Source organism: Opisthocomus hoazin, chromosome Z (assembly GCF_030867145.1).
Source record: "Opisthocomus hoazin isolate bOpiHoa1 chromosome Z, bOpiHoa1.hap1, whole genome shotgun sequence".
NCBI lineage: Eukaryota > Metazoa > Chordata > Aves > Opisthocomiformes > Opisthocomidae > Opisthocomus > Opisthocomus hoazin.
The window spans coordinates 1,114,243-1,141,245 of record NC_134454.1 but is presented as its reverse complement, the minus strand read 5'-3'; the positions used below and the strand labels follow the sequence as shown (position 1 = coordinate 1,141,245).

The 27,003-nt window shown below is 41.4% G+C and overlaps 1 long non-coding RNA gene across 6 annotated transcripts in view; it reads left to right on the top strand.

The window, feature by feature from the left end:
• Window positions 1–27,003, top strand: part of LOC142365747 (uncharacterized) — a 109,841-nt gene that overhangs the window by 47,491 nt on the left and 35,347 nt on the right. For 4 of the 6 annotated variants that reach the window (XR_012766613.1, XR_012766612.1, XR_012766610.1 and 1 more), the window contains exons 4-5: window positions 11,384–11,457; window positions 15,991–16,061. This is a non-coding gene — a long non-coding RNA (uncharacterized LOC142365747). Of the gene's footprint in view, window positions 1–11,383; window positions 11,458–15,990; window positions 16,062–17,017; window positions 17,106–23,508; window positions 23,710–27,003 lie in introns of those variants that run through there. The other 2 variants (XR_012766609.1, XR_012766611.1) reach the window with 2 other exon arrangements.

Sequence of the window (27,003 nt, the reverse complement as noted above, 5' to 3'; positions counted from 1 at the left end):
CAGAGGGTTGAAAATCTAGGTTCTTAATAATAAAGAAACCCTGACTCCAAAAACACAATGACAGGAAAAACATTTTAAGAAAGCACTTAAACAAAGATGTTTTTCACAAGTTGTCAGTTATTGCCTTCAATTATTAAAACTCAGATATATACAAGTTAATATGAAGTTAATAAACGTCTTATGTACTAGAACATGCTTGTGAGATTTATAGGTGTCTTAACATCTCTTAAAGACAAATGTTGCCTCATTTCCTAATAACCGTCTCAACTGCATACGTGCTGCCAAGTCAGAATAAGTCACAATATGTATGCACAGTTCTCTTTAAGAGGAATCATGCACATACTTATGTATGTATTTATATACATATATATGCACACCCCCAGCTAATTTCTGGTAGTCTCTAAATTCTGCTAAGTCTCTAATTCTAGAAGTAAATGAAATGCTTTGAGGTGCTTTCTTAAAGTGTACATTATTCTGTAACAGAAATGTCCTGTCAATTTCTTACTTAATTTAAACATTATGTTAATTTAAAATGCAACAAAATGCTTAATCTCTTTGGCGTTTTTTATTTGTAGCACCACTTTGTGAAATCATTAATGAGATCTCAGACTGATTTTGATGTTGTTACTCACCTTGGTCTTTTCTTAGGTGTCAGGTGCTGGTCTCTTCTGGCACAAGCTAAAAAAACCAGAAAGAGTAGTATATCTAGAACATGGTAAAAAAATTAGCCTCTTTGGTATTCACCTTAATTTAAGAGTTAAATACCTTAACCTTAATTTAAGAACAGGGTACACACAGGAACGCAAGTTACCTTGCAGTGCTACGCAGCTGTTCATTGGGAAAGCTTTGATGAAGTTTCATCTAAATGCCAATGTAGTCCTATCTTGATTATTGAGGATACAGCAAGAATCACCTAGTTAACCAACAGCATGTAGGTTGCCTTATCCCTGCAAGAGGGTTTGGGTAGGACAAATTTTGTGTTCAGCTGGGTTGACTTGGATCAGTAAGGTGGCTAGAGTTGACATGGCATCTGTTCATCTTCTGAATAGAGATCTTTTTGCTATAAGAACCAGAAGTACTTTTTAACTTTTTCCAGATAGTATAAAATACCTACAGGAGCAGCTGATCATGCTCCTAAGTTATTTTCTCTCTGGCCTAAAGATTCTTAAATATTTCTTTGCAAGTTTAGCAGGAGTGAGTGCCTCATTCCTGGTGATGGGGGCTAGTTCTGACTTTCTCTGGGGAGATAAGACCAAGAGGCGTCCAATCCTAAGCGCAGGCACAAGGATTTAGGTGTAATTTAGGCTGGTTGGATCCAGGGCAGCTTGATCTATGTAACACATTCATTCTGACATCTGTCCTGGCTCTGCCAAAGAGGTCAGAGTCTGGTGGTGAATTTGTGACAGGGACATGTATGGAGAGCTGAATGTGTCCCTAGCAAGGCTAATATTTTTTTGAAAAGTAAGTCTTGAGCAAAGCTCCGTCAACAACATTTTCCACTCTCCTGCCGCCGCCACCACTACAACCTATCACTTGCCGCTTTTGTTCTGCTTTAAGAAACAAAATGGCCCTGTGATGAAAAAGCCCCTCCTGTGCTGAAAGGGATAGGTTTCAGTAATCAGGATGAAAGCAAATGGTAAAATACGTGTCAGCAGCAGCCCCAAATCGCTTCTCTGCCTACTGTTTCACACCATAAGTGCCGTTCAGTTTTAATTGACTGATCAGTGCGATCAGTTGCAAATGGTGTTACAGTTTTTCCAGGGTCTACATGTTACTTAGACAAGCACTCTGTTTGTCATCATTCTACAGAAAAAATGTGTCGTGTATTGGAGTGTATATGGCAAAGATAAAAAGGCAAGTTCTCCTTGCATGAATATCTTGGAAAGCTGTCAGTTTTGGAGTTCTGTTGTAAATCAATACACCAAAAGTTTCACTAGAAGAGAATTGTGCAGTCGAGCTTTAGAAAGTTTGGAAGTGTAAGAATTAAAGCTTCCTTTGAAGCCATTCTGATACTGTCACATACTGTTTTTCTCACTTATTCAGTCAGCGGAGTTTGAAGGTAAAATCTTCAAAGCCGTAGCGCAGGCTTCTTTGGAGTAACCACTAATCGAGGTCAGACACTTTCCTGTATGTGGGCAGCTCTTGGAAGGAGAGATGACACATACTTTGCAAGCAAGTTATGCAGCGGAGACGGCAGAGAAATACAGGGTAGGGTGGCTGCTGGGCTCTGCCTCTGGAGCTGGGGTGGGCTTGGTAGCCCTGCAGCCCTACAAGAATTGTAACCCTATGGGAGTTTTATTTGCAAAGTGGGTATTTGCTGGCTACCTGTGAAGGGAGTATCGTACTGAGAAATAAGGGCTATAAACTGAGCAGAATTCTTCTGAGCACAGTGGAAATGAAATGAGAACAGACCTTTTGTTTCCTGAATCACACCTAAGTGTGCGTTCCTTTTCGCAAATCAACTTTTTAAAGCTTGTGTCAGTGTTTTTCCCTTAGATGCTATATATGACTCCCTTTGCCACAGTGAGAGTGCTATAAATATATATATATATGTAAGTATGGAAATAAAACTAGGAGACAACATACTATGGTGCATTTTAAAGCATGGGGCAGCAAGAATACCCTTGGAGAGCTCTGTCTGAAGACTGCAAGACTGGTTCTTGTCTTCAGAGATGCCGTTTTCATTATTAGCTCCTTCTCTGTACTAAAATGTTTTTATCAAATATTTAAAAAAATTGTGTTTCTTGTATATCCTGTTCAAGACGTGGTGTAAAGCTAAAGCAGTAGCAAAGTCACTAACAGATGTTTACTTATTCCACATGCATTTAGCGTCCTAAGTACTGCAGCACCATGTTTTTTGTTGATAGCTCAGCCACCATCAATTTGAACTTCTAAAGAATGAGAGTGGAAGTGTTAAAAGCCCGGTATGAATCCAGGCTAATACCAGGCTACCATTTATGCATCACTATAGGGAAACAGCAGCATTTTGTGAATAAAGAAAACTTACTTCTGCCTTTAGAAAAATGTTAGCATCTACTTGTACAAAACCAGTATCATTTGTTTTTATATAATTTTTTTTCTAACACATTGTGCAGCACAAATTTATTTTTTTGCAAATTTCAGAACTAGAGAAAATGCATTTATTTGTTTACAACAGTAACGTGAAAATGTATGCATCTGGATGAATATTTGTGCATATATAAATGAATATCAGATTTTGACAGCTAAAGCTTAAACATTGCTTCCACCTACTAGCCCAATAACATAAGGTAGGATGCAAGCTACTGCAGGGCTGAGCCTCCCAAAACTAACAGCAACAGATCCAGAGCAGGTCAGTCAGTCCAAGTAAATAATCCATACAATAAATAAACTGAAGTGAATCCAACCAGATTTATCTCCCTGTTTGCAAGCTGTTGAAAGCTTCAGAGATGACTTCCAGTGCCAACAGCTGTTACCTCGCTTCTGCTTTCGAGGTTGGTGAATACCTCGCATCATTTTCAAGAAAAGTTTATTCATGTTTTTGAGTGATTCACTGCAATTGGCTCCACACTTCCATGCATGAATATTCTAAGAAACTAGTTTACTGGACAAAACAGCCACTGTAATAGAAAATTTTAAACAAATATTACCACATACTCACAATATGAAAACTTTTCATTTGTAGTCATGAACAGGAGTGTTAAGAGCCTAATTCCAAAAGTAACATTAGTCCAGTCAGAGACAAGAATTATGTTCCTTACAGAGACAAATGAGTCTACAGATTTAGAAATAATTATCTGAGAAATAATTATTACAGTTATATATCTAGTAACTAAATAAGAGTGATATCAAAGATACGGTAAGACAATTTATAAATATATTAATTTATTTATTGTACTTATTTATATATTTATTCCATATTAGATATATATTTATATTATCTTATTCTCTGTTGTTGATGCTGTGCTCTACTCTAAGTCTTATAACCTATACTATCTTCTCTAGTCTCCTTCAAATCTCTGCAAGGAAAAACGACACAGCCTTGGGCACCACCCTTTATCTATTATCCCTTTAACTCGCTGTTCATGTTGTAGTAGCACAACCAAATTTATTAAGCACTGTACACATGTGTAACATTTCCCCAACAGGTGAAGCCCCAAACAGATCTTTTGTTGCAGATTATATATTTTCCTCCTTTTTTACATTCCGATACCCAATAATCCTCTAGAAACTCTTCATAATTGCATGACTACTGAAAGAGGCAATTTATTTTCCGATCTCGTAAATTGGTGGTAGGGTTGAGTATGCAAAGGCAAGATGTACGAATGGGTTATCTTTAGGTCTGATTTCCTCATCTCCATTTTTTTTTCAAAATTGCCAGCCTGGAAGAGTGAGATGACTCACAGACACGTTTTCTTTAAAAATCTTCCTCAGCTGACTGATTTCTGTCAGCTTCATAATAGTCTATGGAGAGAAAGTAACATGTCGACATCATTCCCAGGAGCTTGGCTCTCCTAAATTTGCAGATGTGCATCCTGGATAGCTTATTTATGTGAAACAGCACCACTGCAAAAGGCTGCATAGGTTAAAAATTTCACTATGGAGTACGGTTGACCCTTGAAACTCTGGAGCATGTCTCTTTCAACATCTAGGAGGAAGGTTTTCACTGGTGGAAAGGTCATGTGATGGACCAGGATCCTTAGCCCCGAAGAGCAATACCAAGGCACCTCATGGCTTTACCAAGTATTTCGTAGGAAGGGTTTTCCATAAGAAGTCAGCTGAGGATAAAGTCCATGTGTCCCTCACTGGATAAAGATGAGCAAGAATCACAATATTTAAATTGTCATAGGCTAAGTTCTTCTCTGGTTATCAACATATTCACTGATCTGCTGACTTGACTCAGTTGGAAACCGACTCCTGCAAGCTCTGGCTGTAACTCTTGAGTTTGATGTTGTTTCTCCCACATGTGAGATATGTCTAGGGTAGGATCTAGAAGGGATTCTTAGGCACCTCAGACTAAAGCTCTGTAAAATTTGTGTTTTATAGTAGGATGACGGACGTGCCTAGACTTCCACTGGAGACACCAGAGCGAAGCAGGTCACGTTGAGGGCCACATCTTGGTTCTCAGTGAGGGCTTGTATGAGGCAGCCAACAGGAAGGAGTTCCTGTCTACTGCAGAGGAGTATGGTCTGTTGGCTGCCTGCTTAGTGTGGTGTTTTCTGCAGACAGCCATTCCCCCAGCTGCACACACAGCAAGGCAGAAAGCTAGTGTAATTATATTTATGCCAGGACAAAGCCTTTAGGCCCAGATTTTCTGAATATCATACATAACCTCCATGAAACCATTACATGGGGAACAAGATTTTGGTTTGGGAGAGAGCGCACGGGGCATTGACACAGAGGTGTGTGGAGAGCTCACTGAGGGTTTGGTAGTTTGCATGATGCTTTGACAACTCTGAGCCCCCATGTGCATATTCTCAGACTGTATCTTTCATTTTTTATGGGCTATGCCCCACACAAAATACATGCTGTAAGAATGGAGACAACTGCTTCTTACCATGTATGAAAGACGACCTGACTCATCTTTGAAAGAAATATTTGGAGCAAAGTGAAAGTAATAATTAAAACCATGAGACAGCTCATTAATTTCTTGAAAAGCATGTTTTTAACTGTCTGAACTGGGTAGCTGTGGCAGCTTCCAAGACGGCACAGAGAATTTTGTACAGGTGATGCTAAGGAGGTAAGGAGATAGTCAGAAGGACTCCCTGGGAAACGGTCCTCAGGGACAGGGGAAGAGAACAGAGCTGGCAGGTCTTTAAAGATGTATTCCACAGAGCGCAAGAGCTCTCGATCCCCAAGTGTAAGAAGTTGGGCAGAGAAGGGAAGAGACCGGCATGGCTCAGACAAGAGATGCTGGTCAAACTAAGGAAGAAGAGGGAACTGCACAGGCAGTGGAAGCAGGGACTGGCTTCCTGGGAAGAGTACAGGGAAGCTGCCCGGTTGTGTAGGGATGGGGTCAGGAAGGCCAAGGCACTGCTGGAGCTGAACTTTGCAAGGGATGCAAAAAATAACAAGAAGGGCTTCTACAGGTATGTCACCCGGAAAAAGATGGTCAAAGAAAGCTTACCCCCGCTCATGAGCAAGACCAGCAAACTGGTAACAGCAGATGAGGAGAAAGCTGAGGTACTCCACAACTTTTTTGCCTCAATCTTCACTGGCAACCTCTCTCCTCACCCCTCCCGAGTCGATGAATGGCATGAAGGAGACCAGGAGGGTAAAATCCCTCCAGCTGTAAGTGAAGACCAGGTTTGGGACCTCCTGAAGAACCTAAACGTACAGAAGTCCATGGGACCTGATGAGATGCATCCCAGAGTCCTGAGGGAACTGGCTGACGTAGTTGCCAAGCCACTCTCCATGGTATTTGAAAAGTCATGGCAGTCAGGGGAAGTCCCCAGTGATTGGAAAAAGGGAAACATTGTGCCCCTTTTCAAAAAGGGTAGAAAGGAAGACCCTCGGAACTACCGACCTGTCAGCCTCACCTCTGTGCCTGGGAAGATCATGGAACAGATCCTCCTAGAAGATATGCTAAGGCACATGGAGGCCAGGGAGGTGATTTGAGACAGCCAGCATGGCTTCACCAAGGGCAAGTCCTGCCTGACCAACCTAGTGGCTTTCTATGATGGTGTAACAACAAGAGTGGACAAGGGAAAACCAATGGACGTCATCTATCTGGATTTTTGTAAAGCCTTTGACACGGTCCCCCACAACATCTTTCTCTCTAAAGTGGAGAGCCATGGATTTGATGGGTGGACCGTTCAGTGGATAAGGAATTGGTTGGATGGTCGCGGCCAAAGGGTAGTGGTCAACGGCTCAATGTACGGATGGAGACCACTGACGAGTGGAATCCCTCAGGGTTCTGTACTGGGACTGGTACTGTTCAATATATTTATCAATGACATGGACAGCAACATCGAGTTTACCCTCAGCAAGTTTGCAGATGACACCAAGCTGAGTGGTACAGTTGAGACACCAGAAGGACAGGATGCCATCCAGAGGGATCTGGACAAGATGGAGAGGTGGGCCTGTGTGAACGTCATGAGGTTCAACAAGGCCAAGTGCAAGGTCCTACACAGAATCACAGAATCACAGAATCACAGAATGGTAGGGGTTGGAAGGGACCTCTGTGGGTCATCTAATCCAACCCTCCTGCCGAAGCAGGGTCACCTACAGCAGACTGCACAGGAACTTGTCCAGGCGGGTCTTGAATATCTCCAGAGAAGGAGACTCCGCAACCTCCCTGGGCAGCCTGTTCCAGGGCTCCATCACCCTCAGAGGGAAGAAGTTCTTCCTCATGTTCAGACGGAACTTCCTGTGCCTCAGTTTGTGCCCATTGCCCCTTGTCCTGTCACTGGGCACCACTGAAAAGAGCTTGGCCCCATCCTCCTGACACACACCCTTCAGATATTTATAAGCATTTCTAAGGTCCCCTCTCAGCCTTCTCTTCTCCAGGCTGAACAAGCCCAGCTCCCTCAGCCTCTCCTCGTAGGGGAGATGTTCCAGTCCTCTCACCATCCTCGTAGCCCTCGGCTGGACTCTCTCCAGTAGCTCCTCATCTTTCTTGAACTGAGGAGCCCAGAACTAGACAGAGTACTCCAGATGGGGCCTCACCAGGGCAGTGTAGAGGGGAAGGAGAACCTCCCTCGACCTGCTGGCCACACTCCTCCTAATGCACCCTAGAATGCCATTGTCCTTCTTGGCAGTCAGGGCACACTGCTGGCTCATGGTCAACCTGTCGTTCACCAGGACACACAGGTCCCTCTCCGCAGAGCTGCTCTCCAGCAGGTCCACCCCAAGCCTGTACTGGTGCATGGGGTTGTTCCTCCCCAGGTGCAGGACCCTGCATTTGCCTTTGTTGAACCTCATCAGGTTCCTCTCTGCCCAGCTTTCCAGCCTATCCAGGTCACGCTGAATGGCAGCACAGCCTTCCGGTGTGTCTACCACACCTCCCAGTTTGGTGTCATCAGCAAACCTGCTGAGGGTACATTCTAACTCTTCATCCAGGTCATTGATGAAGAAGTTAAACAAGACTAGGCCCAGTACTGACCCCTGGGGGACACCACTAGTTACCAGCCTCCAACTAGACTCAGCACCGCTGATGACAACCCTCTGAGTTCTGCCATTCAGCCAGTTCTCTATCCACTTCACCGACCACTCATCCAGCCCACACTTCCTGAGCTTCCCTAGGAGGATATCATGGGAGACTGTGTCGAAAGCCTTGCTGAAGTCGAGGTAGACAACATCCACGGCTCTCCCTTCGTCTACCCAGCCAGTCATGTCATCGTAGAAAGCTATCAGATTGGTCAGGCATGATTTCCCCTTGGTGAATCCATGCTGACTACTCCTGATAACCTTCTTTTCTTCCACTTGCTTGATGATGGCCTCCAGGATAATCTGCTCCATCACCTTTCCCGGGTTGGAGGTGAGGCTGACCAGCCTGTAGTTCCCTGGGTCATCCTTCTTGCCCTTTTTGAAGATTGGAGTGACACCTGGGTCGGGGTAATCCCTGGTATCAATACAGGCTGGGGGATGAAAGAATTGAGAGCAACGCTGCTGAGAGAGACTTGGGGGTACTGATAGACGAAAGGCTGGACATGAGCCGGCAATGTGCGCTGGCAGCCCAGAGGGCCAACCGTGTCCTGGGCTGCATCAAGAGAAGCGTGGCCAGCAGGTCGAGAGGTGATTGTTCCCCTCTACTCTGCTCTGGCGAGACCTCACCTGGAGTACTGCGTTCAGCTCTGGAGCCCTCAGCACAAGAAGGACATGGAACTGTTGGAGCGGGTCCAAAGGAGGGCTACAAAAATGATCCGAGGGCTGGAGCACCTCTCCTATGAGGACAGGCTGAGGGAGCTGGGCTTGTTCAGCCTGGAGAAGAGAAGGCTGCGGGGAGACCTGATTGCAGCCTTTCAGTACTTAAAGGGAGCCTATAGGAAAGATGGGGACAATCTGTTTAGTAGAGACAGCAGTGACAGGACGAGGGGTAATGGTTTTAAACTAAAACAGGGTAGGTTTAGGCTGGATATAAGGAAGAAATTCTTTACGAGTGTGGTGAAACACTGGAACGGGTTGCCCAGAGAGGTAGCGGAGGCCCCATTCCTGGAAACATTCAAGACCAGGTTGGACAGGGCTCTGAGCAACCTGATCTAGTTAGTGGTGTCCCTGCTCGCTGCAGGGGGGTTGGACTAGATGACCTCTAGGGGTCCCTTCCCACCCAAAGCTTTCTATGATTCTATGTTTCCTTCCTTAAATTCTGGAGCTGTTTTATTTATGCCACAGCATATCGATGAGGTGTAACCAACTCTTCTGGGAGATGCTCTGAAACAAGGTGATGAGGATAGCATTGTGTTCTTTAAGACTAGCACGAGAACATCTTCCTTTGAAAAAGAAAATACTTTTTTGCCTCCTGGTTTCTAGCAGGAAGGTGATGATTGTGGTATGTAACAACCTAGCCCTACTAGAGTAATTCTTGTTTAGAAAGAAGCTTAATGGTTTTGTACTTGATTAAATCCATTATTTTCATAGGCTCTTAGAAATTAAAGAAATGGTTAATCTCCTGTGTAGGAATCTCACAGAAGGGAAGGTACTTGATATCATGCAAGATAAAGCTCAAGCAGTCAAATTGTTCTTTCTTGTTACGTCCTAAAATTCTACTGAAGGCAGAGATTTTTCTTCTTTTTTTCTTTTTTTTTTTTTTTTAATGAGTTCATACCTCTCTCAGGGTGGGCCCAGCTGTGTTCCTGTTGCAGCCAGTGGGAGTTTACCTTTCCCTTTCCAAGGGGCTGACTTTTAAACCATGTATCACTTACTTTTGGACAGAAACCAAGGAACTGATTCTGAAACCTTCCTTCTGGTTAGCAGATCCACTGAAATCAGTGGATAAAGCTGGATGAATCAGTCTCAAATTTTCATAACATCAAAACATGCTTGGTACAATATAAGAACAACCAAAAATTAATAACAAAATTAGGGGATAGAGTCTCTTTGTTTTAAGATACAAGGCAAGCAGGAATTCTTGGAATTGAAGGCTGACTGCCTGTGTTGAGCCTTATCTGTCAAATTCATTATTTCGTTATATCATCTTATCAACAGCCATGCAGTTAGGTGTATAGCAGACATCTCACTTGTCATAAATAAACAAGTACTTCTTAATTGTTACCTACAGCTCATGTACTTGGTTAAACTGTTATCAGCAGAAAACCTGAATGTATTACTGAAGTAAAAGCTTTTTGGAGGCATTTTAGATGTTGACTTTTCATTTTCTTAAACAATAGTAAATCTGTTAGCATTTTATAAAGCAAGAACATATATCTGATTTAATATGGAACTGTATTTAGAAATCAAATGCTAATATCGGATGGCTGGAACAGTTTTACAGAAGAGAAAATGTTATCTCTGTATATAGGTTTTGCTTTGTCACTGTGCTGTACTCTATATCAGAAGAACAAAGGCTATATGCATAATAAGTCCATGCAAATAAGGTGAAATCAGCGAAAGTATGGTGGGGGAGGGGAAGATGTAAAATATGGCCATCAGTATAATGACCAAGGACTAGAGAATTTAAATGTTTAACGCTTGCACATTCCAGTTCATTTTTCTGTCATCTTCTTCAATGTGTAGACTGAGGCTCTTGAAAGACCAGACTGAAAATATGTCTGGTTTGGACCAAAAGGATTAATAATGTTATTTAACAGACAGTCCAGAGATACCTGCCTAGGCTACAGCTATTTACTTCTATTTTTCAAAATAGTAGAACTGTGGAAATAATTAGTGGGAATAATGGAGGAGAGGGAGAAATCCCCCTATTTGTGTTTTCGGTGAGGGGTTTTTTTCTTGCCCTGCTGCAGTGTCTGGATGCCAGCTCCCCATCTCAGCCATGATGGAAGCTCAGAGTACAATAGAAGCACAGCAACAATATGAATTACAAATACATGTATATCTTACTGCGCGGCCTCTCCCTCCCCCTCCTTTAAATGAATGTAGTCTAAAAATATCCTCCACTCCAAATTGCTTTACTACTGAGACAACGTCTTGCAAAAACACTACAGATACTTACAGCAGAAAACAAAATCTCAAACCTCAGACAGAATAATGTTAATGTGAATTGTTTTGCACCAGCATGCAAATTAATTATCTTTTTGAAAGATATTATTCTTGTTGAATAATGTGGAGTGTGTGCCCACAGTAAGAGCAATAGTATTTTGCTTACGGTGTATTTGTAAGGAATGTCTTGTTGCTTGAAATAAAAAAGGAAGAAACATGCAGGTGCTACACATGGGGGAATAATAAAGGGGAAAACCCACCAAAACAGTAAATGGAATGCATATTAAAATTATTTTTTTTATTTTAGAGCCTGATTCAGCAGATTTACTTAGAAGAAACTACTCATATGAGTATTCCTTTGATATTAAGAGGTCTGTTCAGGTAAGTGTAGTTACTCGAGTGCAAGAACTTGCAGAATCAAACCCTTGTCTGTAAATAATTAGAAAATAAATGGTTGATGAAATTCACTATATCCTTGTGTTTACAAGACGGACGTATCCATTTGGCAATTGTAAAAAGTGCTAATGAAAGGCTTTCTTAAAGAAGTGAAAATTAGCTAAGTATGAATTACTTCATCTGAACTAGTTAAATTCTTTCTTTGCTCGCTACCAAAAGAAAAACTAGATGAATAACTCTTTCTCTAGCATTTTAACCCTTTTCTGAAAAATCTTAACACGGCCAATGTCAGAGTGTGGGGTTTAATCAGCACAATCGACAAAGATTTACGAACATTTTCATTCCAAAAGCATTTACATATACACAAGCATATATGTGTACATAAATTCATTTTATTACAGCCATTTTACACAAACAGAACCTTAAGTAGTTGAAGTACTAAAAAAGCCTATCAAAATACTCTTCATATATCTGTAAGTCCATAAACCTCTTAAAATTGTCTCTTTAGAAAAACCCAAACAGCTAAATTATGGAAATGCACACTGAATTACAGAATATTTGCCAGTTGTATCTTGATTCTTATTTGAAATTCCTACAAGAATATAGGCATGCCAGTGATATAAACCATAGAAACAGGAAAAAAGGTAGAACACAGGGACTTGTAAATAAAACCATGAATATCAAGAAGCAGGGATGCTAAGATTATGCATTTTACCAGTACACTCCTTTGAATGTAAACCATAAGGCTAGACATCTGTGAGATGCAGTATTGCCAGCTCTGCAGAGGGGGGAATGTGTGTGTGTGTGTTCGTATGTATGTATGTATGTATGTGTGTGTGTGTGTGTGTGAAAGACCGGAGGGAGGGAGGAGGAAGGGAGAGGTGGCGGGGAGAGGAAAGGAGATGGGGACAGGCAGACACAATAAAGCATAATAACATTCCTGCATGTCTAATAGCTTAAATATGCTCCTTCTCTCTGTATACATATTGCTATTGATATTGCAAACAAAGTCAGAGAAGCAGTTAATATTCCATCAATAGCTTAGCTTTGTCAAGTACTTTTTGACAAAAGAAGAAAGAGGAAAAAAATATTTGTAGCTTCAAATACAGGGAAAAATGAAATGTTTACTTTAATGATATTTTCAAGATAACGGGCTGCTTTCCAGTCATAAAATACTAATATTAAATAATTCATATCTTAGTTATGTAGCACACCTTATTACTAGTAAATTAATATTAATAGTTACAATTTATCTTTTGACAGGTGCCTATCTTCAAAAATTACAGTTTTAGGGACATAAACCAAGCCCACAGCTAGCATTGCTCTTCCTTGACATTGTTTGGCTCCATGGTGGCTGCTTTGTGGAAGTATAGGGTATTATTTTTGTTTATTTGATGGATGTTGTGGCTTTAAATAAAGAGTGACTGAGTTGTCTTAACAAAGACGAGGAGGGCCGAGCGTGTTGCTTGCAACAGAACAACCAGATCTCTTAAATCCATGCTATACGTAGCGAGGGTCCTAAGTGCCTTTTGGTTTTCCGTGTCTTTTTTAAGCTTTTAGGGTCTGGTGGGGGCTTCGCCCCCCCCCCCCCCCGCCCCCCCCCGCATCAAATGTCAAGTTAATTTACAGGGCGCTATTACTGATATGTTTCCTTGGTCTGTGGTTTTCTGTGAAAGGCAGGCAGCTGAGACCAAGTCTTGGGGCGAGGGGGAGGTGCCGGAGAGCCCGCAGCACGTACAGTGTGCGCCCGCGCCGGTAAATTGGCTGTCCGTACCACAGGAGGACAGGGGAAGCCTCCCGCCCTCATTTGCATCCATAAGAATATCCAGGATTAAGCCCAATTTATTTCCATACGGGATTTAGACCTGACGTTTATTATTCGGTTCACAGACCTCTCGAAGGAAAGTTTGTTTTCCACTCAGAGATGAAAAATCTCCAAAGAGAAACAGAGGCTGGCTTAGCAGCAACAGTAAATACATTGAAATCCTTCCTGTATTTCTTACGAATTTATCTTACATGATTACCAGACAGATCCTTGCCACGAAATTATTGTATTTTGCTCCTTAGCAGTTCAAAAGAAAATATCTATTGCGTCTACTGCATGGCATTTGGAAAATACATCCATTTAATTCCAGAAGTTTTCTTCACATAAATAAAATTATAGATCACGATTTAAAAGGCAAATTAAAACAACCCTTGAAAAGCTACGGAACAAAGATTTTACACCTTTCTGTCTTCATGTAGGGGGATGCAATTTTCCACCTGCTCTACACATCAATTAGTATTTTTCAAGCAGCATGGAAAATGCAAGTAACTTGCATGTGAGCATGCATGAAGCGAATTTATAACATGACACTAGCCCGTTTCCGTCACCTAATAGCTTTGTAAAATATTTTGGTGATGCTTAGCACTCCAGTCTTAATAGCTGGCAGTGATAAAAACCCATAACACAATATTTTAATAAAATTTTAAATGAACCAGGCCTTCACTTTTAGTGAGAGCTCATAAAATGCTTTGACTTGTCGCCAATTTAAAGGAAGACGTTACAATTTTCTCCAGGTGCAACTCTCCAGACATCTCTCCCAGTAACTCTGATGCAGGGCGTCGGTGCCTTTGGTGAGATGCTCAGTGGCTTGCAGGATCAGGGCCTTAGCAGGTATATTCATTTAAACGTGGCTCCCAAATCTCTGGTCTTCACTGAACATCTTTCGGAACTTAGCCTGGTCTGAACAGTGAGAACCGAGGACAAATGCAAGTTTGGTCTCAAGGTGATCCTACAAGAGTTAGGGTATGCTAACATTAGAAATATGCACTGAGAGCATGTAGGGATATGGCCCTAGAATTATCCTGCAATATTTCACTCCATGAGGTTGTGATGATTTAGACTAAACCACGCCCTGATGTTTATTTTGGCACCATGTCTGCCAGGCACTGAGCACCCTTGGGGAGATGTCACTGGGTGAGTGTACGGGGGTCTGCAGCCATGGACCCTCTTGGGGCAGGGGGGGGTAAATCTTGGTTGCTCCTTCCCTGGCTGCCAAATGCAAAATACATACTCAAAGCGAACAGATAAAACACTTATGTTTGTGCATATCCATGTTTTCAGGGGAAAAAAAAGCATTTTAAGACATTGATTTGATGAAAAACCATTTCATAGATGCTCTGACAAATCATAATTTTAGCCATTTAAGAAATGTATTGCTTGGAGGCCAAGTCGTATCGTGCAGACGGGATGCACGTGCACCCACGCACACGTCCGGACACACGTGCACACCCGTGTGCCTGGGTGTTTGCGTGCAGCATTTTGTGTTCCTTTCACATACAAACCCACAGCTTTTAGTTATACTTGCAGTGTGTCACATCAGGCTTATACTGTATGTGATGCAGTCAACTGAAACAAAGAAATGCAAAACGCTAGTTTTGGCATCCCTGTGTTAAAAAGAGAAGGCTTCCCACATTGTTTCATTAACTTCTAGTTAATTTCCCTAATGAAGCCTGAGATTTCGCAATATAATGAAAGGCAGGGCCTTCAGTGAGCTCCTCTTCCACTGCATTGTTACACATGGAGGACAGCACGGAGTTTATGTCCATTAAAAATATCGTACAAATAGCTTTAAAAAATTGATTAATAAAACAAGAGACATCTATTTTCCTAAGTGCAAATGCAGTGGTGTATTTATGTATTTAAGAGAGACAATAAAATGCATTCTTAAATTTTACAAGGAGCAAATAAGTTCTACTAAGAACATATAAAATTAAAACTAGAGTGCTGTGTTTTCTCTTTAATGTGGCCTGCAACATTTTTTCTGTTTAGGTATGTGACCACAGAATAATTTCTGTTAAGACTGAAAGATTCATGCAGTAATGACAATGCATGTTTTGTTCTGAGAATATTTTGAGGCATGTGGCAGTGTAAATAACATAGATACTATTGCAAATTAATTAACTCTGTAGCAATATTCAGTAGTACTGTAATTTGTAGTGCAGCAGGCAATTTTATTATTTTATTATAAAAAGCTAGACCTCTCTGTCTTGCCATTGCATAACAATACATGGTGAATATCCAGTGATATTTTGAGGCCTCGCAGTGCATTTCACCTTCATCTACAAGCAACTTTACTGATCTTACACGAAATCATGTCACCAATATGAAGGTCTAGATGATGTGCTTAGACACTTCAAATATGAAGAACAAAACTGCTCATAGTTAACAATCATTAGAAACAGTACATTTTTAGACTTGATCTAAATTAGTTTCTCTAATAAACAGTGTAACCAAACCTCTAGGAGGTACAACTGATCTGGAACACAGTAACTGTTCACCATAGTTAACAGCAAATAATTTAATGTCATTGTTTTAAAAGTCTGTGGTTAAAATAAGAACTAGAAGAAAAGCTTGCTAAACTGCTCTATCAATCAGGTGGGTTATCAGATTATGGAAGCAATTAGACAGATCAAACTAATTTTCAGAAAGCAGTCCTATACAATACACATTTCCCTTCCCATTGTTCTCTGTAGGTAACGGATTAATAACGTAAAATATCTGCAGAAAGGCTCCTGTTCGTTTCACATAAACGACTGGCATTGAGGTAAGACAATCTTACACGCATGCACACATACTACACGTACACTAAAAACACGAAGCTTTGAAAAGTAGCATGCTAGTAAAGTGTTTGATTTTTGAAATATTTTGTTCAAATTCCTACCGGTTCACGCTGCTCCCAGGAGAGATCAAGGAAATATTAAAAATACTGTAGAAATAAAAAGGATAAGATATTTGTCACTCTTGTTTAAAGTGATGCATGCTGCTGTCCTATAAACGTCACATCAGATAACCCTGAAGAATTACCATGAATCTCCATAATTATGCATATTCATGATGGTGTTTTGCATAGCGCTAGCAGCAGACTGCATGGGGGGGCTGTGAAGGGAGGCGGGTGAGGAAAGACCGAATGGTTTGACAGACTAAAATTATCACCAGCATCCTAGAAATAGACTCAGCAACAGTTCTGTTTTGCTTGGTTTACAAAATCAAAACAGAAGTCCCTGGCGCTGTTCTCCTGGTGCTTACGATTTGCTTGCGGTTTTGTGCTGCGTGCTCAGCTGCAATGGTTTCGCAGGGATAAACTGCTGAGAGATGCCCGTGCTAATTAGAGGGGTCTTTTTTTATTACTGACTGCTGTAGAGAAAACCAGGAATGGGAAACCGAAGCAGTGATTTTTCAAAACCGTCTCTTTTTGGGGGGAGAAGGGTTGCGTTTCCAGCACCGTACCGTGGGGCAGGTTTCTCATCTGCTCACCCAAAGCAGGTGAACCTGGCATGGATTCGGGCGCATCCTCACTTCTGCACCCAAGATGAGGCCTGGGCAATGTTCAAGCAAGCTGCTAAGAGACAAGGAGAGACAGAAAGGCTGTCCTGCCTCTGTCTCAATGGCTTTTTGTGTTGAAAGCAGAAAGCAGAGTTAATCAGAGTCTCTAGAAGTAATTACTGGCAGGGTTTGGGCAGTGCGGATGCTTGGGTAAACAGCGACTGTTCTTTCCACCAGATCCTGAATGGAAACAACAATACTGGCATTGTCCTCCACTTCTCATTAAGGGGCTTCAGGGAGGGAGCTGGGCTCTGGGAGGCGGGTGGGAAGCCGGCGGTCGGACCCTGCTCCGGAGGAGCCTCTCCTGATGCCGCTGCAGCAGGCTCCGGCTTTCGGCATCGGCGGTGCCAGCTGTGCAGGGAGAAGCCAAGCCTGTCACACCACCTTCTCATCAAAGCTTCAGCGCGGGGGCAGAAGCGCCGTTAGAGCCTAACGAAGAAACAAACACAAAAGGGAAGATTAGGCCTCATTAACACGTGTGTTCATTTGCCCCCAACGAGGTCCCGCCATGGAGGGACCTCCGGGTAGGGCTTTCCGTTTGTTTATTTTTTTTCAGGCGGAAGAAGGTGACATGGGCAGGGTGGTGTTTTCTGTGGTTTTTCAGGTATCTTGCCATGACCACGTCGCCTCAACCTGCCAAATTGTGGTTGTCAAAAATTGCACTTGCAACAGCTCTGTCAACAGCCACTGTTGGAGCCCACAGCCATGTACTTTGAAAACATTGATGTTAACAATATTGCACCGCTGCTATCCAAAATGTTCATTTACACATCTACTAATAGGGCTTCTTGCTCTTGGATGAGCAATGGAGTGGGCCTTTGCATGCTGTTAAAGTCAACCTGCTCTTCAGGACCAACAACAGCGTGTGATGGCCCCAAGTTTCTCCTAAGACTGTGCTGCAAGATCTTCTCAAGCGATACTCTCCTTCATGAGCATCTCCACTGACCTCAGTGGTGCTTCTTGTGAGGCCAAAGGCCACTCGCCGCAAGCAAGGGGCTGGCAAGCTTGTCCTCCAGCCCCACTTCATCCTTCTGCATTCAGAGCAAGGCGGCCTTAGTCAGGGCCCCAACCCAAAAAAACGTTTGCATATCCCGTTTCTGAAGAGCCAACAGGAGTTTTATATTTTCTGTTTGAAGATTTAAGGCCCTGGCCTGCAAGCCTGTAAACTACACTGTCGTGTTCACATTTACCTGGAAGTGGCACAGGTGTTTGTTACAGCCACCTTCACTGGTGTAGGTAACCAGTCCTCTGCAGAAGGCTGTGCTGTGCGTAGACCCAATGCGAAGTTCCTCTTTCTTTGTGCTTCATTTAGCTATCTGCCAGCCATAGGATAGTGGTAGAGTACACTTTAAATGTTAATACTCTAAAGAAAACAAGAGAACCTTAATTAAATTACCCATTTGCTGAGCTGCAAGGTGTGTGTAGAACCTGTACAAGAAATATCCGTAATAAATCCCTATCTTTGAAACCTCATCTGAGTGCTTGATTAAGGTAGCCTATTTCTAGAAGACAATGATGCAGACGCATGTACAAAGTATTTCGTGTAGAAAAGTATATGACTTTTAAACAGGAGTTTTTAAAAAAAAGCACCTTTATATTTTCTGCTTTGGACAGCCAAATTTTCTGCAAGGATGACTTGCGAATTGTTTTCAAAGTTCAGCTTCTTTCCAAGTGTGCTCTGCTACAGAAAAGGAATGCAAAATATTTGAAGTATATGACAGCATATAGTTTTCTGAACACTGATATGTAATACCAAGTCTGTAACAGGCTAAAATACTGGTTTTATGTCACAGTTACCAGAAGTTTTATTTCAGTATATCTGTTTCCGTATACTGACTCACTGTTGTCCAGGTGGCAAGAAGAAGAAAAAGTGCTTACGATGCATTCGAATTGCAAAACCCAAGACCTGTTTCACAAGGACTCCACCCCCTGGGATCTCAGTGAATGTATACCTTATCTCATTTCCCCAATTTTCAGTATCATTATCACATGTCATCATTTTTTATTTCACAAAATAAGTACCTTTCTATTATGAGGATTAACTTTACCTTTTGAACACCTACAGGCCTAGTGTTTTGTCACGCTTTTATGCTTTAAGACCGATCTAAATGAAAGGTGTTTATCTGAGAAATGATTCTGCAGATTCAGAGACTACAGGCAAAAAAAGCTTACTGTTAGTAACAATCCCCACGACATTATTTGGTACTGTGTGTCCTAGTCAGAAGCCCACTGTTGTGACTTTGTGCTATCTTTGGGAAGCTGCTCATTCAGTACCAAAAATATATGATTTTGTTGTTGTTGTTGTTGAGCTAAGCAGCAGCCCTTTAGTTATTTTCTAGGAAGAGCGAAACAGTTAAACGGTCGCTAAAAGCCAGTACAGCTGTACAATAGCTTAAGGCTAATATTAGTGTGGTTTGCAACCACGCAATCATGTTGTTCTTTACACAAATAAGTGAGCTCTGCAATAACAGAATCTAAATTCGTTATCAATTACAGACCAGTTAAATGTATTGTTACAACTATAGCTAATGCAATCATGTATACGTGAGAATTATGCAAAGTACAGTTGCACTATCTCATAGGTGATTATTTGTCCCTTGAAGAGTTTCTGGCTATACACACAATCATAAGATCAGTAAAAACAGCAGCTGAAAGCACTGTTCAGCAGATGCTAAGTATTATAGGTATGTCGTGAGGTCACAACTTACTTTGGTATCATACAGAAATTAAATATCCCATGAGATGCCTGTGTGTAGTGCTATCTTTTATGTATTTCATGTGCTCAGATATGTGATTGTTGGTGCCAGGTTGGTAGATGGAATCCTAAGTTAATCACCTTTGAAAGCTCTGCTGCTGGCCAGTCAGCAGTACTGCAGCCTTCAAATTCCAGGGAGAATTAGCCCAAATTACTCTGTATTGCATGCTTTGAATAGCTTTGGAGAAAAATTAAGTTGCATATAGGAAGTCCTTCGAGGAGATTATTAAAATATATGCTATGATAATGTCTCTCTTCCAGCTCTGTTTTATTTGAAAGCAAAAAGGTCTGTCTCAAAGTGTTTAAAAGAATCAGAAAATATTTTTTTAAAAAAGAGTATATATATACAAACACATATATACATGCCTATGTATATATACACACTTACTATAGTAAACAGTCTTACATATGTATCTATGCAGTATCCAAGTACATGTATAAATACACACATATATACAAAGCTGTGTCTATATACACCCCTACTATATTATATATAAATATACTTATAAATGTATGCAGTATCCTCAAATTTTTTGTACATATAACATTTTTTTTCATGTAGTATCACACTGCTACTATAAAAAATGAATAATACACAGGAAAATACCAAGCATAATATAAAACAACAAATTCATTCTTACAAAGCTTAAGAAAAACACCCCAAGCAACAATTTATAAAGTTTGTATTTTCATTTCTCCTTCTTTACCCAAAAAGGTAATAAATAAAGCAGAATAAAAAGCCACTAAGATAAAATATTACTGTGTTACTTACAATGAATCATTTAATAAGGTTTCTGACTATGCCATTTTTTACTTACTTCTGTAGTACTCTTGTGAACAGTCTTCTTCAGCTCTAGTTATTTAGTCAATGACACATAAGGTGAGTGAAAATTGCAGAATTAGTTTCTGAAAGGAATATTAAAAATCCTAACAAAATCACTGGAGCAATCCTGCAAGTTACTGACTACTTGGCAGCTACTCTGACACGAACTTATGAGCAGGATAAACTTACAGTGTGTCCTCAAAGTTACAGATATGCACAGGTTTAAGTGCTTTGCTGAGTGGGAGAGAAAATGAACAGAACTTTCTTGCCCTCATTTTTGGTGGATTTTTCAGCAATATTTTGCTGTAGGTGTTGAGGATGGGTTTTCTGAAGCGTGCAATGTTTATTGTAACAAATTATTTTCTCCCAAGTACATACGATGTAAATTTTTTTCTCCTGCAGAATAAAGAAAATCATTCAACAAAGATATAGGTCCTGGGTTTTGTTCTCAGCCCTGCTAGAGAATTCTTTGCAAAGCAGGTCTGCCCCACAAGGCCAAATTCAATCTGATTATTCAGATTCATGCCCACTAAAATACATGTAAACGATAACTTTTATTGCCTTGCAAGACTGTTGAAGAGTTTAATTTGTAAATGCTTGTGCATTATGTTAAAGGTCCTCGTACAAGTAACAACTAAGACACAGGGTTGTGCTGTCAGATGGGGTGGGACAACCACGCACGTGGGTACGGACCTGGTGAGCACTGGGCGATGGGTGGGAGGGTGCCCTGGGCAGGCTCTGAACAGGATAATACAGGTATTATCCAGAGGAGGTCTGTTCACCGGTCCAACCTACTGCACAGGGCAGGCAAAGCCCTAGGTGAAGGAGGAGAAACAGGCACTGAGCAGGTTTAACTGGCACCTACCCACGTCCGACGAAATCCACGCAAACCAATGCAAAGCAGGACAAGTTGGCCAACTCCAGAAGCATCAGCTAGGTATTTTGCAGAGCAAAGATTGTATTAATTGATGTCCAAAGTAGAGAGGTTTTGCAATCCCTTGAAGGAATTCGGTGTTTCTACCTGTGGGAGATATTTTGGAAATACCTGCTTTGTAGTGTATTCCTCAGGCAAAACAATCACTCCTTAGGAACTAAGAGCAAAAGTCAACCCTGCCAGGGCTGGTTTAGGAATTTACCAAGAGGGACAAAAAATACTGGAGGCCACAATAACTTTACCTTCCACCCCTGTTTAAATGTGGCACTGATACAGAAATCTAAATAGCTACATGGTCTGTGTCTAGATCTTCTGTTTTCCAGCAGTGACTTTAATTTTTTTGTTCAGCTTCTTATTAAAAGATCAGTACTAAACACAGAGCTGTGCCACAGGCATGTTCATCCCCACAGCTTTGTATCATTTAGCTTTCTATTACGTTCTGTTACGTTGCTATCAATTTTCACAGAAGAAATTTATTATTTCCCATTACTTTGTGTTTTCCTCTTGCTCTCCATTGCTGTTTTTCTTTGTCAGTCTTGTATACACTTTACCTTTAGAGGTATTGCCCTCATTCCTTGCCTCTTGTTTTCATGATCTTGTCTCCCTTCCCCTCTTCTTATCCTCCCATTGCATTTTCTCCTGCATCCCTGCTGTTAAGACCCCATCCATCCTTCTGACTCTCATTTTGTGTTGTCACCTTCCAGTTTGCTCTGCTCATGCAGCCACGCTCGGCTGTTCTGCCTCCACAGCCACCGATGCTCTCACCATGTCCCTGGAATTCGCTCTGCAGCCAGGCTTTGCTTCAGCTACACAGGACACAGTGAGGCACTCGGCCAGATGGTGCAAATCTCTGGACTTTGAACCCTAATTGGGAGGCACTTTTCTTCTCTGAGAAGTGCCATAGAGGCATGTGACTGCTCTTTTGGGTACGAGAGGGCCAAAGCAAACTCCCTTTATCAGGAGAGCTTAGGCCACCCTTCCTCTAGGCAGCCTGAGACAGTGCTGTTGAATGACAGACTGCCTTACAAGAGCATGATCTTCACACGTTATGCGTTGCAGCTACGTGAAGGTGAAGACATCAGTTCTGTGTACTACCCAGAGAATTTATCCACCCTCAAACTCCCCAGTCCAGCTTTGCCGCAAAGCCTATTGAAAGTGGATTTAAAACTGTCACCCATATGCTTACTTTGAAACATAACTGAAATATTTATTGCAAATGTAATTCTGCATACACTGTTTAATATTATGAGCAATGTATGCACCATAGACATTATTTTTTCCTGCTTCCAACTCTTCATCATCTCTTCTTTCAACGCTTCTGATGTAGAAAAATACAGTCATGCAATATTGCTCTGCTAGAAATATGACATGGCCCAAATCCTCTGCTGACCTTCGCCATGTGCAATTATTCAATTTTCTGAGTCACACTCTGTGAAAGTCCTCTGCCAGGATCCCTGCACTTGTACTGCCCGCCCTCCTGAGCACACACACCAGCCGTGAAACAAAGGCCGCCGCACACCCCAGATGCAGGGCTCTGCTCTTCACAGTGCTTTTCACACAAAACCGCAGAGCAATGAGAATTAGTTGGGAGGGGTTGTTTTGTTCCTGCCGGTATGGATGCAGGGGCCAGAACGCCCCACATAAGGCGTGCGCCCGGGCAGCTGCTCATAACCTAAAGCTGTTGGTGCAAACCTTGTCTGCCCTGTGTGTGGGGAGGGGTAGGTCCCATCCTCAGCCGCTTGTGCACGAGCATGTACTTTCCCGCTCTAAGTGTTCTTAATCTAGGTGAAACATTTTGCAGCCTTATAAGGTTTTCCTAGGGAACCTGTCATACCAGTGGATGAGAAATGCTGATTTCCTATTTTATGAAGGCTGGTGTATTTTCAGACATGACCACATATACTTGTACTACATCAAATCTGCTGAGTGTGTCTGTCTGTGGGCTAATAAAAATGAATGCTCCAGCTGTAGGTGCTGCAGTGACCTATTAGCTGGAATTTCATTCTTAAATCTTTATGTATTTAAAATTTAGTTTAGCTAAAAAATTTAAAACTAAAAAATTTAAACTAAAATTTAGTTTAGATTAAAATTTAGTTTAGCTACCTGCCTGCTCTGCCAGTTAATTCTTCTTTTATTTATCTGTTTATTTCCTCAAGTATCTTCACAGTGAAAGATGAAGTGACACATCTTAATGAAGGAGTCTGTTCCTAGTTTCAAGCGTCATGTGAAATTGTCACAGGTGGAAATTACTAGTCAGAAAGCTCAGTTCTGTAGGGAGAGTGCTCACGCATACAAGTTTTGGCAAGGATGGGCTCTCAGACTGCTGCGAGAATACTTCCATGGATAAAGTTAGTGAGGTAAGTAATTGCTTGCAGGACTAAGCCCAGATAAAAGAAATGTGAACATCAGAGAAACAGAACCAGTTTGCAGAGATGTCAGTTCATGATGAATGTTGGTATATTTGGAAAAGGTATTTTACTCTCTGCCATTCATAAAATTTATGCCATGATTGTATATTGTAAGTGTCACTATAAATACAAAAAAATATTTAGATAATATATTTCTAGAGTCAACATAATTCACATAAACCTCAACGATCCAAAATAAAAAGAGATATCACCAAGTGCCTGGAATTCCAAACAGTAAAGCACACAAAACTTTGTTGACTTCCATGAGACTGACTTACATGACAAAAGCTACCTGTGTTCCTAAGCGTTCGCTTTATTGTGTTCTAATAATGTCATCTCTCTTTCACAAAAAGCACTAGCACCACTTGAATAAAGATGCTGCTAAGGTATTGGTGCAGGAAAAGCCAACGAGTAGCTTGCCAAGTTACTCCTTTTATAAGGGAATGCACAATTGCATTTCTACTGGTGGGGTCCTCTCCTTTCAGGGTTCAACTGCTTACACACCCATCCCACAGCAGTAAGTAGTGTGTGCTGATTCATGCCGGAGAGACTTTTTATTTTGCTCACCTCGTGCTCCAGAGAATAGTAATCTGTAGGTGACCTCTTCTAGTAGTAAATTAACCCTGACTCTCTCCATCCCTATGCCTGCTGGAGAGCTCGGGGATGTTGTCCACCCCCTGCACTTAGCTCACACCGTACCTGCGAAAGAGGTGCAAGATGATTGCACGTGGGAGTTCAGAACTGCTCATAAGCAGTAAGCGATGACCAACTCAATCTTTATTATCATTATTTTTAATTATTATTGTTATTTATTATTATTTTCCAGACTTTCTGTTAGTAGATAAAGCCAACTGAAATATTTCCTGTCTCACTAAACAAAACTACATGCAGATTTTGCTTTACTCACCTCACTTCTGTGCCAGCATTGCTTGTGCAATTATTATTGGCTAAAAGTATAAAGCTACGGTATTCTGTTCACAGAGAACTTTACCTAAGAGGGAGAAAAACCTTGACAGTGCCATAAGGTTCTCCATTTTCCTCTCTAATGGAACAAACTAGGCCCTGCAGAGGGAGTGGTATCAGAGCTCCATGAGATCCTTCAAACCCGTGATGGGTAAAAAGTGCTCTGGCTGCAGAGTCCTGCAGATGCACAACGACACGAGAGGCTCAGAAGTCAGAAAACCTCTTGCAATGCCGTGATTAACAGCGCACAGGGCCCTTTGAAAAGCAGCGTGAAAGCTGAGGATGGAAGCTAATACTTATAAACTGGCAATTCCCTGCAGAATTCTCTGGAAAACCTCAAGGGAAGTGTGCTGTGGAGGCTCATGTTGTTTCCCAGCTTCGAGAATTCCTTGTTTCCGTTTCAAGGAGGCTGCTCGTACAGCTCTTAGGGGAATTCTTCTGGTCCTGTTTGCTGCCATCCTACTTTCCGGTGTTTATGTAAGCAAGAAAAGCACCAGGCTGACTTGCTACTTCATGCACTTAGAAAAGCAATGGCTCATTATACTTTGATTTCATTATGACTAAATATTTGTCCTGATAGCAGTGTGAAGTTTTTTGCACAATTTGTTTCTCCTGCAATATTAGTGAATTCTCTTCCTTGAAGGACAGTGTCTGGTTGATGTGTTCATAACATCCTTGTTTATTAAATTCCTTTTTCTGTAACAATCGTAGCACTGTAGACTTAGCAGTCACACAGAAAGAAAACTTGTGCTGCTTATGATCAGGGAAGATCAGAATCTAAGGTATTTATTTCATCCCATAAAAAATATTTCTATCAAATCACAAATATTATATGATTTATGATAATTTTATGTTAAAACCCTTTTTTTAAAAGTTTCAGAAAACATTAATCAATTTTCCCAGAACATGTTACTCAAAATGAAGACAAATAATGTTTATTAACTGAGTCAGTCTTTTCAACTTTTAATGCAAAAATTGTAGCCAAGAAGAAAACCTAAACAACTAAAGACAAAATGTTTTTCGATTTTGGCTTTTGTGGTGCACTGAAAAAATGAAAAAATTCTACAGGAAACTAAGGAAAAAATGTACAAATTGTGAAGAGGCCTTTTTTCAAACAAGTCTGAATTGTTTTAGGTACAATAGTTCCTCATTATTTTTTTTTCACTTCTGGAGCCTAATAGGAGATTGGATTACTCCCCACAACAGTCAGTAAAAATTGCCCCATTAGTTACTACTTTATGGAAGACCTGGTCCCAGACAGAAACAGCTCATGACCTACAATTCATTTCGAGTTGTGTTCTTTTATACCGTCTCTCCAAAAACTGGCCTCTGTTGCCATTCTGTTGCTGTCTGCCATATATAAAGGATGAGACCAAAGTAAGACAGCATTGCCATAGCAAGCCAAAACCAAACTTAGTTTTAATTTCATCCTAAATGATAAGCTTCCAAAGATGCCATGTGACTGCTCCGTGGGCTTGGCATGATGGGCCAGATGCTTGAGAAAGGAGAAATGTCTTTGTTCTACACCGTGAAAAAATTCTTCCTTGTACCAATTTACTGATAAAGTAATATTCAGTGCAAACAGAAGAGCCCTGTTGATTGTACATTGCCCCTTGCCACCCTAAAAATTCATAGGCCATGTCATCGGTGTAACCATACAAAATGGGGATGAGGAGCTGGGGGAGGACTCTGCATGGTATTTGTCCTGACATCCCTCCTGGAAAGGAGGGGAATGCAGGATGGGCAAAGCATATCGTCCATAGAGGATGCCAACTTGTTTATCCGTGGAAAAGGGGTGCCGTTGCTGGTCTATACTAACGTGCTTTGCCACAAAGAGATTTGCAGGTCTTTGCTGCATACTATGTGTGTCTTAATAAAGACATACTATGAACGTGTAATCTGCAAGGCTGACCTTTGGGAAAATTCTGTTGTTTTCCGTTAGAAAATACTGCATGACAGATACTAATTGTTCCTTCTTCATAGTGTTTTAACCAATCACGTGCTGTTCACTTCAATAGAAGAAGTGGTCTCCAAAACACAACGCCCACATCAAGAAGAAAAACCCTTGCTTCGCAGGGGAGCATCTCGTGCCTTCTCCGGCCGCAGATGCTGATTGGCAACGTTTGATCAGCGGCGAGTGGCTTTGGCTTTGCTTTCTGTTTTCTGTTGTGCAAATGCCAGCAAGGCCCTGATTAGGATGCTGAATATATTGTTAGCAGCATCGTTAATAAGTGAAAGCTCCCCGGCGCTTATTAGCAGGGTCTCAACACGTAGTGAAAT